The 18,479-nt window shown below is 28.7% G+C and overlaps 1 protein-coding gene and 1 long non-coding RNA gene across 2 annotated transcripts in view; one reads left to right on the forward strand and one right to left on the reverse strand.

Annotated features, from left to right (window-relative positions):
• Positions 1 to 6,331, reverse strand: part of LOC119604254 (inactive serine protease scarface) — a 52,900-nt gene extending 46,569 nt beyond the window's left edge. Inside the window, exon 1 of the mRNA XM_037956753.1 lies at positions 6,216 to 6,331. The gene's annotated coding sequence lies outside the window, so the exon portion shown is untranslated. The remainder of the gene's footprint in view (positions 1 to 6,215) is intronic.
• Positions 1 to 18,479, forward strand: part of LOC119604256 — a 137,530-nt gene that overhangs the window by 22,561 nt on the left and 96,490 nt on the right. The window lies entirely within an intron of this gene.

Below are 18,479 nucleotides of genomic sequence, written 5' to 3' on the forward strand. Positions count from 1 at the left end.
GACAAGACTTATCTAAGTCAAGATTATAAACCGATAGATAGTCAAGACCAGACTTATATATATTCAAGACCATAGACTAGTCAAGATTATATACTGATCTATATTCAAGACTATAGACTGATCTATAGTCAAGAACATAGACTGATCTATGGTCAAGAATATCGACTGATTCAAGAGTATAGACTGTTCTATAGTCAAGAATATAAACGGATCCATAGTCGAGACTATAAAAGGATCTATAGTCGATACTATAAAAGGATCTATAGTCGAGACTATAGACTGATCAATAGTCTAGACTATAGACTGATCAATAGTCAAGACTATAGACTGATCAATAGTCAAGACTATAGACTGATCTATAGTCAAGACTATAGACTGATCTATAGTCAAGACTATAGACTGATCTATAGTCAAGACTATAGACTGATCTATAGTCAAGACTATAGACTGATCTATAGTCAAGAATATCCACTGATTCAAGAGTATAGACTGTTCTATAGTCAAGACTATACACGGATCCATAGACTGATCTATAGTCAAGACTATCGACTGATTCAAGAGTATAGACTGTTCTATAGTCAAGAATATAAACGGATCCATAGTCGAGACTATAAAAGGATCTATAGTCGATACTATAAAAGGATCTATAGTCGAGACTATAGACTGATCAATAGTCTAGACTATAGACTGATCAATAGTCAAGACTATAGACTGATCAATAGTCAAGACTATAGACTGATCTATAGTCAAGACTATAGACTGATCTATAGTCAAGACTATAGACTGATCTATAGTCAAGACTATAGACTGATCTATAGTCAAGACTATAGACTGATCTATAGTCAAGAATATCCACTGATTCAAGAGTATAGACTGTTCTATAGTCAAGACTATACACGGATCCATAGACTGATCTATAGTCAAGACTATCGACTGATTCAAGAGTATAGACTGTTCTATAGTCAAGAATATAAACGGATCCATAGTCGAGACTATAAAAGGATCTATAGTCGATACTATAAAAGGATCTATAGTCGAGACTGTAGACTGATCTGTAGTCAATACTATAGACTGATCTGTAGTCAATACTATAGACTGATCTATAGTCAAGACTATCGACTGATTCAAGAGTATAGACTGTTCTATAGTTAAGACTATAAACGGATCCATAGACTGATCTATAGTCAAGACTATAAACGGATCCATAGACTGATCTATAGTCAAGAATATCGACTAATTCAAGAGTATAGACTGTTCTATAGTCAAGACTATAAACGGATCCATAGTCGAGACTATAAAAGGATCTATAGTCGAGACTATAAAAGGATCTGTAGTCGAGACTGTAGACTGATCTGTAGTTAAGACTATAGACTAATCTATAGTCAAGACTATAGACTGATCTATAGTCAAGACTATAGACTGATCTATAGTCAAGACTATAGACTGATCTATAGTCAAGACTATAGACTGATCTATAGTCAAGACTATAGACTGATCTATAGTCAAGACTATAGACTGAACTATAGTAAAGTTTATAGACTAATCTTTAGTCTAGATTATAGACTGATCTATAGCTAAGACTATAACTGCAATAAACAACAACAAAATATTGATTTGGTAAGTTAATCTATATTATGACCAAATTATTACAAATTTCAAAATCATTTTGCCAAAATTATTTAATGTTTTTTTTAATAACATTGCTATATAAAATTTATATTACATAAACTTTTACTTAAATTTGATAACAAAATAATGTCACAAATTGTGTAAAACATTTAACGAGTTTCATTTTTATTTTACCTTTTAAAGATACCATTGACAAGATATTATTTTTTTATTTTTAAAAAATTTCAAATATAAAAAACAACAACTTTAATACTAATTAAAAAAGCCACAAATTAGCTATCAAAATTTAAATATGCATAAAAAAACACTATGATTCATTAAAATTAACTAACGGATTTTCAAAATTTCTAAAAATTATTAAAAAATAAAACATAAACAGCTACTGAAAACATAAAACGCAATAATAAAGAAAAAAAAAAACCCAAAATATAACAACAAAATTTTGTAAATTTAAATTAGTGCAACCTAAATATTTTTCTAATATATAATTTCAACATAACACCAAAACAAATGTTTCCAGAATTTTTTTTGGCTATTTTGTAGTAAAAGAAATAGAAAGTATAAATTCTTTGGTTTAGATTTTTTTTTAAATTTTGTTTTGTATCTGTTCTGTTAGTTGGTATTAAATTCTTAAAACAAGTTCTTTTATATTATTTTATTGTATCTATAATTTATGTGTAATTTATTTAAACTTAACAAAACAACATCTCTTTAATCTTTTATATTTATTTTTTATAAATAATGCCAAAAGCATTCTTTTGATTATTAACATTTCTTTGGTTTGTTTACTACGCTTTTATTTGATTTTTTATCATCATCATTATTATTATTATCATTATTATTTTGTAGCTTATTGTGTTTTGTCTATTATTAGAATTGACTAAATGGCAAAATTATTTTAATGATTATTTAAATAAAAAATTTTAACAAAATTTTATTTTCGGGATATTAATTATTGCGTGAATTTACAAATCTGAACTATCAGGTTTGCAAATTTTTTCTCCATTTAAATTAAAATATAAAGGCACGTGCTTTAGCCAGTTTAATTTTAATGTAAATTATTAAATTATGCTTAAATAGAAAAAGCTATTAATTTGGAATTATAAATTCCGAAATGTTTTTAAAACTGAAAAATCTAAATTGCTTACATAATTTATTTCCAATAATAGTTCTATTTCTAAATCAGGTCCCAGAGATATTTTTATGAAACTTTGCAGACTTTTAATTTTGTTTGGAAAACTATATTAATAATAGAATAATTTTAGTTCTTAAGTCAAAAACGCAAGAACTACTGTATTTAATGGGTCAAACGTTAAATTTTCAAATTTGTCCGATAAATAACATCGTAGTTTTGAAATTTAGTCAATTACACCTTGACCTCTAAGACCATTTTTCAAAGTTTGAAAAGTATTATAAACCTTACTTGAAGAGTAGAGGCTGGTTCAAATAGTTCATAATAAAAAAGCTTAAAATCGTCTTATAACACCACTTAACTTTTAATTTGTAATAATAAGTGTCAAAAGTCACCATGAAACTTAATAACTCGCTTTTGACATGCTCAAACATGCTTTAATATAACAATAAATGAATTCAAACTCTTTTTAATATAAAGCGATAAGTATTAGTGCTTAAACATTATCAATAATAATTAAATTACCGCTATATAATGGATAAATTCCTTTAAATATAAATATATTAATATAAATGAAATTTAGGCAAAATTTATATGTATAACCTTTGACCTTAAGAACCTCAAGTAGCGTATAAATAATAATAAATGACTTTTTAACCTTTAATTAAGAATACTAAATGAAAATTTTTAAGAAATTAACTGTAAAAATGAATGACTTCTAAAATAAGCAAAATCTTGTGTAAAAATATGACCTTTGACCTTAAGTTCCATAAGTAGCGAATAAATGACATTTGGTGAACTTTTAAACTTGAATTAAGAACATTAAATGAAATTGTTTAATAAATCACCTGGAAATATGAATGATTTCTAAAATAAGCGAAATTTATGTTAATTTAGTAGTGTGGCCTTTGACCTGTAATATCTAAGGTAACTAATAAATGATATTTGGATATCTTCAATAAGAAATTAATATGAAAATTTTTTAAATAAAATTTCCTTAAAATTTTAATGACTTACATTAAGCGAAATTTATGCAAATTTATATATATGACCTTTGACCTGAAGCATCTCATGTAGCAAATACATGAGATTTGGTTAGTTTTTCACCTCTATTAAGAACATTCAATCAACATTTTCCATAAAAGGTATCAAAATATGAATGACTTAGAACAATAGGTGAAATTTATTTAAATTTATATCTGTGACCTTTGACCTGTAGCATTTTAAGTAGTAGATACATGACATTCTGTGACTGTTTAACCTCTATTAAGAATGTCAAATGAACATTTTCCATAAAAGATATCAAAATATGAATAACTTATAACAATATGTGAAATTTATCTTTGTGACCTTTGACCTTGAATATCTTAGGTAGCTAATTTATGATATTTTTCGATTTTTTTAACTTTTTTTAAAAACATTGTAGAAAAAGTTGTCATAAATGATCTCCAGTTAGTTAGTTAGTTAGTTTGAAAGGAGGATGTATATACATCAAATCCGAAGAAATACACCTAGGCCTCTATCGGGCCTGTTGTGCGCTCCTTAACCAGTGCCTTAGGTGGGAATCGAACCCACCACCTCCGGTCTACCAGACTAGAACACTAACCACTAACCTACCGGAGGCCACTAATGATCTCCAAATAATAAATAATTTTTAATATTTCATATTTATGAAAATTTAGGTCAGTGACCTTTGACCTTCAGTATCTTAAGTAGCTAATATAGGATACTTGATGATTTTTTAAGCTTTTTACAAATTCAATGCTTCATTTTAAGAATTTAACACATTTTATTCTTTAAAAAATGTGGGTGAAATGTATAGAAATTTATTCTTATAACCTTTGACCTTTAAGCATTTAGTTAAAGTATATAATTTGTAAATAATTTTTAATACAAAAGCTTTTATGTTCAAGCTTAACACTAATTTTAGAAAATTTTATATGAAGATCAAATATTTTATGAATTTCATACATTTATTACTCAAATTAGGGAGAAATGTATGGAATTTTGTTCTTATGACCTTTGACCTGTAACCTTTTACTTAAAGATTTTTGTCTGAAAAACTATGCAAAGTAATAAATTTAGGTTTTTGTGCCATAATTTAATAATTTGTTTACTAAATAATGAAATTTTGATTTCTCTATATTTGAATTGTATGTTGTATACAAAATTATTTGTCACTCTGTGGTTTTTTCCCAAACAAAGTTTTGTTTATGTTATTTTTTTTTTAATCAGTGATTTAAGATGTTGTCCTATTTTGGGGTTATTGTTAAACTTTCTTAACAATTTTTCTAGAAATTTAAAATGAAGTTTTCTGTAAATATTAAAGAGGTTCTTTTTTTTCTAAAAAAATTTATCATCAAGAAAAAGAAATTGCTAAAATTTATAAAAGAGTTGAAAAAACCTTTAAATAGGTTTTTTTTCAAAAAACTTTTAAAAAAGCTAAATTGGTTTGTTTTTAGCAAAGTTAGAAGAGGAGGTTAAAAGGAATCATTAAATATGTCAAAAAGGAAGTTTATATCAGGGACGAAATTATCAAAATTTGTCCATTTTTTTTCAGAAAATTATTTTTTTTACGATTTCATATTTTTTTTCTCAATTTTTCAAAATTTCACCAAAAAATTAAACCTTAAGTGGTTCATTGGCATTTGTATGCCTTATTAAGTTGGAAATACCAAAAATAATATTTATTTAAAAACATCTGTTATTGATTATAACGAAAATGTCAAATTCAAAAACAAAAGACTTAAGACACAAACTTTCTTGCAGTGGCAAAACAAACTCCATAGTTCAGTAGTAGCCATTTTCTATATAGGGCCATTAATGACAAAATTCTTATGTTTTTACATAAATTTACAACTTGAACATAAATTTTTTTAACTATCCAGCACATAAAATACTTATTGTTACTTTTATGTTTTTTTTGTTTAGTTTTTTTTTAAACATAGAATTTTTAAATTTTACACAAAGTCGTAAATTGTCAACAAAACAAACAAACAGCAGCAGCAGCAGCTCAATTGCAAATAAAGTTATTTAACAATAAACAAAAATAGCCAACAATTTATTTATTTATTTATCTGTTTGTTTTTTCCTTTTACACAATAATCATAAACAAACAATAAAACAAAAGTCATTTAACCATTAGTATAAAAATAATTTCTATAAGGGGAATTTTTTTTGCAAATTTTAAAAGTCTTTGTTCACAACGTTTTTTACAAATAATAATTTTAATCCTTTTTAAGTTTAATACATTATTTTGTGGTAAATTTTAAACACGTTTGTTTTTGTTAATTAATTTCTTATAAAACACTTTTTTTGGTTAACACAGTTCTTTAAAGTTTTTCTTAACTATATAACTCTGGCACCACTGTTCTTTGTGTTTTTTTATAAAAAATGTTTTTCTTTTTTTATTAAATTTTAATTTTTATATTTTAGTTTAAATAATTTTCTTTACCTATTTATTTAGATTTAATTTGTTTTTTTAGATTTATCTAATCAAAAATTAAAGTTTTGAACACCAAAACGCTTAAGTCAACGTCCGCGCGCACTAGTTGTTTATAGATTGTGTTTATTTGTGCTAAAGTTGTGCCTTTTATATGCAGCCGCATTTTGGTGGGTGCTGCTTGACGTCTACGTTCCTACATAAGCGTTTATCTTTACAGCTGGGCAGCACAAATCCACAAATAATTTTCAACTCTTCTTTTTTTACTACCAAAATTGTTTCTTCTTTAAGCTGTTTTGCTTATAACCCATCACCTCTTTAGTCCAGCATTCAGCAGCGTCGCATCAGCTGCTTAAAAAAGTGTCTGCAAAACAAGTGTTTTTGCTGTAGGTTTCTTCTCGGTTTATCTTTTTTCTTTAACTTCTCAAAATCTGCCAACGTTTGCCGCTAACGTTAACGTTTTTTTTTAAGATTTTTTTCTTCTTGTTTGTAATAAAATTAAGTTTACATTAGTCTCTCCAAATCTCTGTAGCCGGTTCTGTTAACGTCTACGTTCTCTGTTCTAGGAGAAGATGATGTTATTGCTCTTAGTGTTATTATACTTAAAATAACTCATTTATATTTAACTCTTTTCTCTGTTTGTTTTTATTTCTCTTTCTCAATTTTGCATTTTGGCAAAACGAAAACCGAAACATATAATCTACACATAATCATTTTTTTGATTGGGGTGTTTATTGGTTGGAAAAATGTTTTTGAATTCATTCAATTTCGTTCATTGAATTGCATTGCATTACTTGTTCTATTTTTAGTTTTTGTCGGTGAAACATTTTTAGAAATTTTTGTGAAATAAGAGAAGGAAAATATTACAATATTGATAAAATGCTAAATTTTTTACAAATATGTCCAAATAGGGAACTGTTTTTAATTATAGTGAAAATATCCAAGTGAAAAACAAAAGACTTAAGACACAAACTTTCTCAAAAATGTTTCTTTGTGAGGCCACTAATGGCAAAACTATGATGTTTATACATAATGATAAGGAAACACCTATATAGTCTAGTCTATAGGCTGGCCAACAGTCTTGTCTAGAATATAGTCTGGAACATAGGTTAGTCTAAAATAGTTTGGACTATAATGTAGTTTATAGTTTGTCTAGTCTATAGTCTAGCATAAAGTCTGAAGTATATTCTAGTCTACAGTCTGGACTTTAGTCTATAGTCTAGTGTACAGTCTATATTAAAGTCTAGTCCTTAGTATGGATTATAGTCTAGTCTATAGTCTGGCCAGTAGTCTGGACTATAGTCTCGTCTATAGTGTGGCCTATAGTCTAGTCTATAGTCTCGTCTATAGTATGGCCTATAGTCTAGTCGTAAGTCTCATCTATAATCTGGTCTTTAGTCTCGACTATAGCCTAGTCGATAGTCTGGACTATAGTCTCGTCTATAGTCTGGACTATAGTCTCGTCAATCTTGTCTATAGTCTTGACTATAGTCTCGTATATAGTCTGGACTATAGTCACGTCTATAGTCTGTACTATAGTCTCATCCGGAGTCTGTCCTACAGTCTCGTCTGTAGTCTAGACTATAGTCAATTCTGTAGTCTGGACTGTATTCTAGTCTATAGTCTAAAATATAGTCTGGACTAAAGTCTAATCTAAAGTCTGGAATATGTCCTTGTTTATAATGTGAACTATAGTCTTGTCTATAGTCTGGACAATAGTCTAGTCCACAGTCTGGACTGTAGACTAGTCTTGTCCATAGTCTGAATTGTAGTCTATAGTTTGGACTATAATTTATTTCTCTTCTATAGTCTGGACTATAGTCTCGTCTTGAATCTGAACTATAGCTTAGTATATAGTCTGGAATATAGTTTAGACTATAGTCTTTACTATAGTTTATTACTTTGTCTGAATTAGTCAATAGTGTGGACTATAGTCTATTCTATGGTCTAGACTATAGTCTAGTCTGTGGCCTGCACCATATACTAGTTTGGGCTATAGTTTAGCTTGTAGTCAAGACTATAATATTATCTATAGTCTGGTCTATAGTCTGAACTATAGTCTTTTCTATAGTTTGGACTATAGTATAGACTATAGTTTAGCCTATAGTCTGGTCTAGTCTATGACATTTCTTTTGTCTCGAAATCCCTAAAAATTGTAGCTGAGTAATAAAATCCCCTTTGTTGCGTCTCAAGGTTACACTTTTTTTTTCCAAAGTTTTAATAGTAATACTATTAGTATTTCTACTAATTAACCAATGACTGCTAATTTTTGCATCTCATGCTGATGTCAAAACTATTACATCGTCATTCATTTAGTTTTTCTGATGCTTTCTCTTGCGAAGTATTTAAGTACTTAATACTAAACTTATACAAATTTTTAATTTTAATAAAAAAAACAAGTAAGAAGTTATAGTCGGGCGAGGCCGACCATATAATACCCTACACCAGTTATAAAAATAAAATGTGATTTCGTGATCATAATAAAGCATTTAAGTTTAATTGTACCTCTAGTTTATAAGTCCTTTTGGGGGGTTTAGTTGTATGGGGGCTAGGTGAAATAATGGACCGATCACAACAATTTTCAATAGGCTTCGTCACTGAGACAATAGAAGATCACCAAATCATGAATTATCTTCACAAATGGACCTGTAGTTTGATTAGAAGGTTTACATGGACGGACGGACATAGCTAAATCGACTCAGAAAATGATTCTAAGCCGATTATTATACTTTAAGGCGGGTATAGTACCAATATTATTGTGCGTTACAAACATCAGCACAAACCCACTGAAGTGGTGTAGGCTATACAAATTATTTATTCTAAAATTACTAATTTCTTATATATGTAAAAAAAAACCTGGAGGTATAGACAGCGAGACAGTGTTATTATTATTTTTTTGTTTTTATCTGATTATTTTTAGGAAATGTTTATAACTTTTAATTGTTTATTTATTTTTTTTTTTTTGTAAAAGTGAACAATATAAAATATTTGTTTGTTATAAAAATTAAATAAATATGGTTTTTTATAGCAAATTTCGCTTTCCCGCCAATTTTTTTTTGTTACAAATTGTTCTTTTAAGTATTTTTGAGTCAAATCTGTGGATTGAGTTTTAAAAACCCAGTTCCGTTTCCAAATATTTATTTTGTTTAAAATTAAATAAATATAAACACACAAAGTGACTTAAAGGAATTGAAATAATTTTAAGTATGATTTACCTAATGATAAAGTGCAATAACAAAGCACTTATGAAAATAAAAAAATTTAAAAACAAATTGTTTGTAAATAACAACAATATCATAGATATATACGACGTATCCTGCAAGTAATTATTAGGACAGTCTTATTTGTTTGGAATCTTAGAGTTGTCAAACTCTACTAAACTATATACTGCACTAAACTATTCGCTGTTCATAGACCAGTCCATAGACTAGTCCTATATACTAGACTATAGTACAGACTATAGACTAGACTATAGACCAGACTATAGACTAGACTATATACCAGACTATAGACTAGACTATAGTCAAGACTATAGACTAGACTATAGTCCAGACAATAGACTAGACTATAGTCCAGACAATAGACTAGACTATAGTCCAGACTATTGACTAGACTATAGTCCAGACTATAGACTAGACTATAGTCCAGACTATAGACTAGACTATAGTCCAGACTATAGACTAGACTATAGTCCAGACTATAGACTAGACTATAGTCCAGACTATAGACTAGACTATAGTCCAGACTATAGACTAAACTATAGTCCAGACTATAGACTAGACTATAGCCCAGACTATAGACTAGACTATAGCCCAGACTATAGACTAGACTATAGTCCAGACTATAGACTAGACTATAGTCCAGACCATAGACTAGACTATATAGTCCATAGACTAGTCCTATATACTAGACTATAGTACAGACTATAGACTAGACTATAGACCAGACTATAGACTAGACTATATACCAGACTATAGACTAGACTATAGTCAAGACTATAGACTAGACTATATACCAGACTATAGACTAGACTATAGTCAAGACTATAGACTAGACTATAGTCCAGACAATAGACTAGACTATAGTCCAGACCATAGACTAGACTATAGTCCAGACCATAGACTAGACTATAGTCCAGACTATAGACTAGACTAGACTATAGTCCAGACTATAGACTAGACTAGACTATAGTCCAGACTATAAACTAGACTGGACTATAGTCCAGACTATAGACTAGACTAGACTATAGTCCAGACTATAGACTAGACTATAGTCCAGACTATAGACCAGACTATAGACTAGGCTATAGTCCAGACTATAGACTAGGCTATAGTCCAGGCTATATTCAAACTATAGACTAGACTATAGTCAAACTATAGACTAGACTATAGTCAAACTATAGACTAGACTATAGTCAAACTATAGACTAGGCTATAGTCAAACTATAGACTAGACTGTATGCCAGACTATAGTTCAGGCTATAGTCCATTCTATATACCAAACTATAGTTCAAACTATAGACAAAACTATAGTCCAGACAAAAGGCTAGACTGATATCCACACTATGGACTATAGTGCAATCTTTAGATTAGACTGTAGTCCAGTCTTTAGACTACACAATATTCAATACTGTAGACCACATTATAGTCCAGACTATAGACTAGACTTTAGGCCTAACTATGGAATATACAAAATACTTGGCTATAGACAAGAATTTTGTCCTGACTATAAGAAGTATAGTGCAGAATATAGAGAGAAAATTAGTATTTTTTGAGAACCACCCTATTATTTATACAAACAAATACGTAAAAGTTATTGCAATTAAATATAATTTGAATTCTTTAAGTGTAAACAGTGTGTGTTTTTTTTTTAACGTTTGCATGTGTATTCAGTGACATTAATGTTCTTAATTCAATTCTTCTGCTGCTGTTGCTGGTCGTAGTATTGAAATAATTTTGAACAATTGAAAGTAAGATGAGTCAACTTTGTTTACATTTGTTTTATATCAGATTTTTTGTTTAATATTTATTTTTAGTATTAACTTTTATATTTAATTGCTGTTGTATATCCTAATATTACTTTTTTTTTTAAATTTACGTATTATTTTCTTTATTAAATATTTATTTAATGATCTTTAAACTTGTGAACAAATAACGTGTTGAATTTGTTATTTTTAGTACGAAAATTTTGTTGACGTACTAGGTAAGAGTGTGTTAGTTGTTGTTTTTTCTAATTTGTTGTTTTTAATTATTTAATTTTTCCCTAGATAATTAGAATTTCTATTTTTGTGGAATTTCTGGGATTTTTTTTGTCAATATTTTTGTGTATGCAAATAATTTGAGTTGTCATTAAATTTGAAATAGTATAATGATAAATTTGCCAACAGCTATCTAGACAAGTCCATAACAGTAAATTACTTTTTTTTTTTGAATGTCAAAATGTGATGAGTAATTTTAGATGATGCTCCTGGTAACAACCAGAATCTTTTAAAGGGGGGTGCTCAGGAGAATTATTGTGTTAACAAACCTGTATGTATTACTACTTGTATCCGGTAATGTATCAAAATTCACCAAAATATGAACAAATTATATCTTCCGAAATATTTGCAAATAAATATTTTTATATTATTATGAAATAATAAATTTTTTTATAAGATTAATTATTGCTATTGCATTGTCATTTATATTGTTTTCTGAAACATCAATAAAAATGTATTTTTAAGATAATAAAATTTATAAAATTGAATTCCCGTTAATTTTTGCCACCATTTGGAATTGAAATTAAACAGATTGTTAATATCTAATGACTTGTTTATCTGTCCGTCTGTCTGTCTGTCTTATTAAATAATAATAGTTCGTTTTCCAAATCTTTTGTTTGTTAGATCATTAGCGGTTTAAGGGGCATCATTCGTAGAGTGGGCTTGGCAATTGATTTTAATTAATTATGCAGAAATATAAATTAATTGTATTTCTTTTAAATAATCATTAAATTTTATAACTTATTTTTGATACGATTTTTAATGCCAATTACCAAAGACAACAAGAATCTTTAAACACGTTTTTTTTATAACATCTGTTTTGATATCTGAGTAGACTTTAATATCTTCCATATCTCATCTGTTTTCTAATTTTTAAAGGCTATCAAAAGGCCTCCTAATAGTTAAAGAATTTTTCGTTGTAATTTGTATCTTAAAAATGTTTTTTTTTTATTTAATTAAAACCAACAACACTTTCAAATATCTATAGCTTCATAGAAAGTGAATTTCTATTAGATAATCAATAAGTTTTATAGAATTTGTTTTATTTAAATTTTGCAACACTCGTAACCTCCCCTTTTTGAATTCAATTAAAATAAAAACATTTCATTATTAGAGTTTCAAAAAGTCAAAGAAAGTGAGATTTTGTTCGGTGGCAAATTGGCCCCAAAGGCAACAATATTTTTTATTTTGTTATAAAGCTAAATTTATTATATTTTTAAAATTAAAAAATAAAGTTAAAATTAAGGTGAAATCACCTTTACGTAGAAGTAAACAGAGTAACAAGGAATGCTGGAAACAGTTAAAAACATATTAAGGGCTGTTCCTGGTGTAACAAAACAAGGCAAGAGTGTAGACTATAGGCTAAAGTCTTTATCTCAGACTATGACTAGACTATGGACTACACAATGTATTAGACAATGGATTAGACTATGGACTATGTTTATATTATGGTCTAGACCATTGACTAGACTATGGATCAGACTATGGAATATACTATGGATTAGATTATGGACTAGACTATGGGCTAGACTGTGGACTAGATTATGGAGTAGTCAATGGACTAGACTATAGATAGACAATGGACTAGACTAGATCATTAACTAGACTATGTAATATACTATAGACTAGACTATTGACTAGGCTATGGACTGCAGTACGGACTAGACTAGAGGCTAGACTATAGTTCAGACTATAGACTAGTCTATTGTCCATAATGCAACCTAGACTATAGACTTGATTTAAGTTTAGACTATACTTCAGTCTAGTATATAGTCTGGACTATTGCTTAGTCTAGTGTCTGGACTATTACCTAGTTTATAGTTTGGACTATAGTGTAGTTTATAGTCTTGTCTATAGGCTGGACTATAGTCAAGTCTATAGTCTAGTCTATAGTCTGGACTATGGTCTAATCTATGGTCAAGTCTACAGTCTGGACTATAGTCAAGTCTACCATCTCTACTATAGTCTAGTACGGATTATAGTCTAGTCCATAGTCTGGACTATATCCTAGTCTATGGTCTAGTCTATAGCTTAGTCTATAGTCTAGTCTATAGTCTAGTCTATAGTCTAGCCTATAGTCTGGCCTATAGTCTAGTCTATAGTCTAGGCTATAGTCTAGTCTATAGTCTAGGCTACAGTCTAGTCTATAGTCTAGGCTATAGTCTACTCTATAGTCTATTCTATAGTCTAGTGTATTGTCTAGTCTATAGTCTAGTCTATAGTCTAGTCTATAGTCTAGTCTATAGTCTAGTCTATAGTCTAGTCTATAGTCTAGTCTATATCCTAGTCTGTAATCTTGACTATAGTCTAGTCTATAGTCTGGACTATAGTTTAGTGCATAGTCTGGACTATAGTCTAGTGCATAGTCGAGTCTATAGTCTAGTCTATGGTCTAGTCTATACCATAGTGTTTGGTCTAGTCTATAGCCTAGTCTATGGTGTAGTCTTTAGTGTAGTCTATAGTCTAGTCTATAGTCTAGTCTATGGTCTAGTCTATACCATAGTGTGGACTAGACTATAGTTTAGTCCACACTTTAGTCTAGTCTATAGTCTTCTCTACTAGAGACTTAAATACATATTATAAACTAGACTATAATGCAGACTTTAAACTAGACTGCAGACAAAACTATGGACTAAGCAATAAACTAAACTATAGTCCATTTTTACCCCACTGTTCGAGTTGTGATACTGATTCGAAATCTATCACACAAAATCAATTATTTCTGTGATTAATTAAAAGCTCATATTTGCTTTCTATTTGATTTTTGTCATACAAAAAGGAATTATTCAAAACTAAAATATATTAAGCAATTGCTCTAAATTTATCAAATTAAGTAGCCAATTAAACGACCAAATCAAATATTGAAAATCAAATAAAATTTGACCTCCCAAACGAAAAAAAACCTAAATAATTTAATGATTTTTAATAGATCGCACTTAATTATTTATGATTTATAATCACACACATCAAAATCAATGTAAAACTAATTAACTAAAGCATGATGAGTTGAAGCGAGTCAAAAAAAAAAAAGCGAAATCAATTTTGTTTCAATTTAATGGCGATGAAAAAAATATAATTTTCTAAATTGCCGTAAGGTGTCAAATGTAAAAATGGGTTTAAATTTTGGAAGGTGTTGAAATAAATGCAAACGAAAAGAAAAAAAAAACAGATTAAAACTCACGCATGTCTAACAACTAATCAAATTTGTATCAATCTGTAATTATTTTTGTAAAACACTTTTATTTTCAACAATTATTTCCAAGTTAAGGATATTGCAACATTTTCTATTCAACCACCCAAAAAAGACAATTGGTAACCGCAACCACAACAAAGTAACAAAATAAATAACAAAGGTGTAACACTGTTACACCTTTGTCCCGCTATATGCCGGATGCTTGATGACTATTTTTACTATTTGTTATTTGTTGTGCTATTGTTTAGTTAACTTTTCTATGCTACATCTTTTTTAAAAAAATATTTCCAAAATTTTGTTCGTTTTTTTTTTTTTTTCATATTGATCATACACATGATGCTGGTCACGATTAAGAGTTATGGCCAACAATAATACTTATTTAAAGTGCACGTCAAAGACAAAAGCTTAGAAAAAAAAAAAAAAAACAGCAGCAGCTAAAATAATCTAAATCAGTTTTGTCTGTCCGTTAAAAATAACAAAAACATAAAATAAAAACTATATTTGATGACTTGACCATAAAAATGCTTTTTTGTATGTTTTTGTTTTGAAGTTTTTGCGTTTATTTTTAAAATTATTTAAAATATTAAATAAGATTTTTAAAAATAATTTCACAAAATAACACCGGGCAACAATTAAATAACATCCTAACAATTCAACATATTCCCAAAAATTTGTTTTAGATTTTACTTAAAATTTTGTTCCCTAGTGTAATTAGTTGTCCACCAGTTCAATTCATTTAGTTTGCCGAAACATCTAAAGCTTCATTTGCGGTTTGATAAGTCATTAAATTGAATTTGATTTGGTTTTTATTAAAACCATTTCTTTCATTTAATCGCCATGACAATTGTAAAAAAAAAAACACAACGATAAAAGTTTTCGATTCATTCAAAACTTGTGTGAGTGGTTTTATTTAATTTATGTGTTATTTTTATTTAAATTAAAAATGCAAAAAACCCGATATAGAATAATGATAGGAAAAATTATCTAGCTTAAGCTTTGCTAATTATAATAATAATGATATATGAGATTAATTTTAGGCAATGAAAAGGCTCGTTTCTTTCTCTAACAATAAACATTTCTCTAAAACTCCACTAAAAGTGGATTCGTTTCTATTATTTTTTTACTTTTTATAAAAATATAAGATTTTTTGATAAAAAATATTCACTACAAAGTTTGGATTATTCATTTAAAAATGTAATTTTGTACTAAAAATTCGATTTATACTAGAAATTAGATTTTTGCAAAAAATTAGATTTTTCACTAAAAGTTTTAATCTTCAATAAAAATTTTAATTTTCAATAAAAATTAGATCTTTCACTAAAAATTTTAATTTTCAATAAAAATTGGATTTTTCACTAAAAATTGGATTTTTCACTAAAAATTTAATTTTTCACTAAAAATTAAATTTTTCACTAAAAATTAAATTTTTCACAAAAAATTAGATTTTTAATAAAAAATTTAATTTTTCACTAAAAATTTAATTTTTCACTAAAAATTTAATTTTTCACTAAAAATTTAATTTTTTACTAAAAATTCGATTTTTTACTAAAAATTCGATTTTTCACTAAAAATTAAATTTTTTACTGAAAATACAATTTTACTTTAAAATTTCGGATTTTTACTAATAATTAGCTTTTTTACAAAAAATTCGATATCTCATGAAAAATTCCATTTTTCACAAACATTTTTTCACTAAAAATTCGACGTTTCTTAATTTTCTTTTTACTTAAACCTTGTTTTTTAAAAATTAGATTTTTTACTTATAATCTGATTCAGTACATACGATATTACACTAAGGAATAGACCACAGTCCAAGCTATAGACTATAGTCCAAACTGTAGACTTACCTACAGTCAGTAAATTCGAAATTAGACTATAGAATAGAATACAGTCCAGATTATTAATTAGACTATAGTTCAGACTTTAGACTAGAGTAAAGTCTAGAGTATAGAATTGACTATAGTGCAGACTATAGAATAGGCTATAGATTAGACTATACACTAGATTATAGTTCAGGCTATAGATAGACTATAGTTCAGACTAAAGACTAGACCATAGTTCAGACTATAGAATAGATTATAGTCCAGACTGTAGACTAAAGACTGTAGACTATACTATAAAAAGATTATAGACTAGATTATAGTTCAGACTATAGACTAGACTATAGCTCAGACTAAATATTAGACTACAGTCCAGGCCAAATATTAGTCTTTACTATTGACTAGACTATAGGTTGGAAGAGACTAGACTATAGGCCAAACTATAGACTAGACTATAGGCCAAACTATAGACTAGACTATAGGCCAGACTATTGACTAGACTATAGTTTAGACTATAGATTAGATAATATTTCAGACTATAGACTATATAATATTTTAGACTATAGACTAGGCCATAGTTCAGAGTATAGGTAAGACTTTAATTCACACTATAGGATAGACTATGGTTCAGACTATAGGATAGTATAGACTATAGCATTGACTATATTCCAGACTATAGACTAGGCTATAGTCCAGACAAAGGAGTAGACTATAGTGAAGACTATGGACTATAACTATAGAAAAGACTGTAGACTAGGCTAGATTATAGACTATACTATATCACTATACATATCACGGAATAAAGATTAGACAAAATTCAAACTAAATATTAGTCTTGACTATATTGTAGACTATAGGCCGGACTGAAGACTAGACTATAGTCTGAATGAAAGTCTAGTCTATGCTCTGAACTAGTCTAGTCTATAAAGTAGTGTATAGTCTGATCTATAGTGTAGAATCTACACTACACTATAGTTTAGACAATAGCTCAAGCTTAAAAAAAAAAAAAAATATATATATATATATATATATATATATATATATATATATATATATATATATATATACTATAGTCTAGACTATAGACTACACTATAGCCCAGACTATAGACTAGACTATAACCCAGAATATAGATTAGACTATAGCCCAGAATATAGACTAGACTATAGCCCAGACTATACACTGGACTATAGCCCAGACTATAGACTGGACTATAGCCCAGACTATAGCCTAGACTATAGCCCAGACTATAGACTAGACTATAGCCCAGACTTTAGACTAGACTATAGCCCAGACTATAGACTAGACTATAACCCAGAATACAGTCTAGACTATAGCCCAGAATATAGACTAGACTATAACCCGGAATATAGTCTAGAGTACAGCCCAGAATATAGTCTAGGCTATAGCCCAGAATATTGTCTAGACTATAGCCCAGAATATAGTCTAGACTATAGCCCAGACTATAGACTAGACTACAGCCCAGACTATAGACTAGACTACAGCCCAGACTATAGCCTAGACTAGACTACATCCCAGACTACAGCCCAGACTATAGCCCAGACTATAGACTAGACTATAGCCCAGACTATAGAATAGACTATAGCCCAGACTATAGACTAGACTACAGCCCGGACTATAGACTAGACTATAGCCCAGACTATAGATTAGACTGTAGCCCAGACTATAGACTAGACTATAGACTAGACTTCAGCCCACACAATAGACTAAACTATAGCCCAGACTATAGACTATAGACTAGACTGTAGCCCACACTATAGACTATAATCCAGATTATAATCTAAATTATTGTCCAGACTATAGCCCAAACTATTGTCTAGACTATAGTTCAGACTCTTTTCCAGAATGTATACTAGACTATACCCTAGTACAGAATCGCTAACAGGAACCAATAGTCGTCGACGGGTTAATCATGATTTAAAATGAAAAATTCAAAAATAGCGTTTTTTCACATCTTTTGCTCTTAAAAAGTAAGTTAACGAAGT

The sequence above is a fragment of the Lucilia sericata genome, unplaced genomic scaffold (genome assembly GCF_015586225.1).
Source record: "Lucilia sericata isolate MDLA Ls3-8-SP2 unplaced genomic scaffold, ASM1558622v1 Contig000375F_arrow, whole genome shotgun sequence".
Lineage (NCBI taxonomy): Eukaryota > Metazoa > Arthropoda > Insecta > Diptera > Calliphoridae > Lucilia > Lucilia sericata.